This window comes from Dipodomys ordii, unplaced genomic scaffold, assembly GCF_000151885.1.
Source record: "Dipodomys ordii isolate 6190 unplaced genomic scaffold, Dord_2.0 Scaffold110, whole genome shotgun sequence".
NCBI classification, from domain to species: Eukaryota; Metazoa; Chordata; class Mammalia; order Rodentia; family Heteromyidae; genus Dipodomys; species Dipodomys ordii.
The window spans coordinates 646,024-648,907 of record NW_012267326.1 but is presented as its reverse complement, the minus strand read 5'-3'; positions in this window follow the sequence as shown (position 1 = coordinate 648,907).

The following is a 2,884-nucleotide window of genomic DNA, read 5'->3' as shown; positions in this document are numbered from 1 at the left end:
CCATGCTTTTGCCTCACCTAAGCATAGCAATGAAACATTCACCCGAATCTCTGAGTTTTCATTCTGATCGTTTCTGAGGCAGTTAGTCTTTTGTGGCAAGTGTTTCATTCATGTACTCTCTCATGAGGAAGCGAGGGGTCCTTCCCCTTGGTTCTTCTGCTCTGACTAATAGGAACACAGAACAATCCAGTCTGAAGTAAAGTTGCTTGGAGATTGTGGGAGAGGATAAAGGACATTTTGAAATGGCTATTTTCTAACTCTGGATGGATGCCATCTATATATGCAAGGGTCAGGATTCTTCCACTGAGAAGTAACTGCAATAAAGTGAAATCAAAGATTGTTTAAAAAAATCATGTCCTGGTTCAAGAAGAAACAAAAGCTATATTCTGAATATTTCCCTTTGGGTAAGTGCAGGTTTTGTGGGATTCTTCTAGTCAGAGATGACTACTATTTACTCAACCGTGTAAGGGGTGGGGGGTTAACAAGGAAAAATGAACTGCGAATGGGAAGAACATGACGGAAGGGAGAGGAAAAGGGTTAACCAGAAATGGGAGTACTTTCCAGGAGTGTGTATGGGATTTGGGGAAAAAATTGAAATAAATATTGATGATGTCTGGAAATCTTCCTGTTGCTGTTCTATTTGGAATGTGATCCAAAAGCCTACGTGTCAAAGGTTTTGTGTCCACTGTAGTGCTGCTGAGAAACCTTTGAAACTGTCAGAGATGAAGCAGAATGAAGGGCCTCGGGTCACTGAAGGTGTGTACCTGAAGGGGAACTGAGCCTTTGACTCCTGCTTTCTTTCTCCGTTTTGCATCTTGACCATGACCATAAGCAGCTTTGCTCTAACATCCCCCGCCCATCTATAGTATTAGCCATCCCCAGGTGATTTGGAAAATAGACCTTTTCTCTTTCTAAGTTGATTGACACACTTTTCTTACAGCGACTCAAAGTTCACTAATACCAATCCCATTGGATACCCGTTTTCAAGGGGGATAAAGAAAGCAACTAAACTTCACATTGACATGGAATAAACTTGAGTGACTATGGAGTTATTTTAATATATATATATATATATATGTTAATGTAAAGATACTGTACAGAGAGGTAACAGTTACATGATTAAGGTAATGAGTACATTTCCTATCAAGCATTGTTACCCCCTACCTTTGTTTTTCCTCTATCATCCCTTCCCTCCTCATCTCCCCACCTCCTGCCTCCCACTGCCCAAATTGTAAAGTTCATTTTCTAACATAATGTCTTGTACATCTCATGGCTACAATGGGTTGTATATGACAAACCTACAGCCAGCATTAAACTTAATGGTGAAAACTAAAGCCATTTCCTTTAAACTCAGGAATGAGACAAGGATGTCCACCCTCCCTGTTCAATTTAGTATTAGAATGCCTAGCTACAGCAATAAGACGAGATGCAAACAAAAAGGGGATCCAAATAGGGAAAGATGAAGTAAAACTCTCCCTCTTTGCAGATGACATGATCTTGTATTTAAAGAATCCTACAGACTCCACTCCCAAATTACTCAAGCTGATTTGAAACTTGGGTAAAGTAGCAGGGTATAAAAATAACCGTCAAAAATCAATGGCTTTTCTGTATGCCAACAATGAGAAGAGGCTGGCTGAAATCAGGAAATCAACTCCTTTTTTAATAGCCCCACAAAAAAAAAATACCTAGGAATTAACCAAAGAAGTGAAAGACCTCTATGATGAAAACTTTAAAAACCTGAAAAAAGAAATCAAAACAGAACTTAGAAAGTGCAAAAACCTCCCATGCTCCTGGATTGGTAGGATCAACATCATGAAAATGACAATACTTCCCAAGGCTATCTACAAATTCCATGCAATACCTATCAATATTCCAACCTCATTCTTCAAGGAAATAGAAGTAATCTAAAAATTCATATGGAACAATAAAAGACCCCAAATAGCAAAAAATTATCCTTAACAGAAATAACAGTGCTGGAGGAATAGTAATACCAAATTTCTACTACAAAGCAAAGTAATCAAAACAGCTTGGTACTGGCACAAGAACAGACCTCAGGACCAATGGAATAGAATTGAAAACCCAGAAATGAGCCCACAGACATATAGCCACCTAGTCTTCCATAAAGGTGCTAAAAAAAATAGAATAGAAGAAAGACAGCCTCTTCAGTAAATGGTGCTGGCAAAATTGGTTAATCACCTGTAGAAAACTAAAGCTAGAGACTTATATATCACCCTGCACCAGAATCAACTCCAAATGGATCAAACACCTCAGAGTCAAAGCAGACACCCTGAAAATATTACAGGAAGGAATAAGAAACTCTAGGTTTTTCTTAATAGAAATTTTCTTAATAGAGACCCAGAAACACAACAAATCAAAGAAAGTTTGGAGAAATGGGATTGCATGAAACTGCAGAGCTTCTGCATGGCAAAGGACATAGCTAGCAAGATCAATAGAAAGCCCACAGATTGGGAGATTTTCACTAGCCATACAATGGACAAGGGTCTCATATCTAACATATACTTGGAACTCAAAAAATTAAATCCCTCAACAACAAATCCTCAAATAAACAACTGCCCAATAAATCAGTGGGCTAAAGACTTACAGAGAAACTTCTCTGAAGAGGAAATAAGAATAGCCAATAGACACATGAAGAAATTCTCAACCTCCCTAGCCATAAAAGAAATGCAAATCAAAACAACATTGAGATATCACCTCACCCCAGTTAGAATGGCTATAACCAAGAAATCTAATAACAACAGATGCTGGAGGAGATGTGGCCAGAAAGGAACCCTACTGCATTGTTGGTGGGAGTGTAAACTTGTTCAACCACTTTGGAAAGTAGTATGGAGGTTCCTCAAAAGACTCCACATAGAGCTCCCCTATG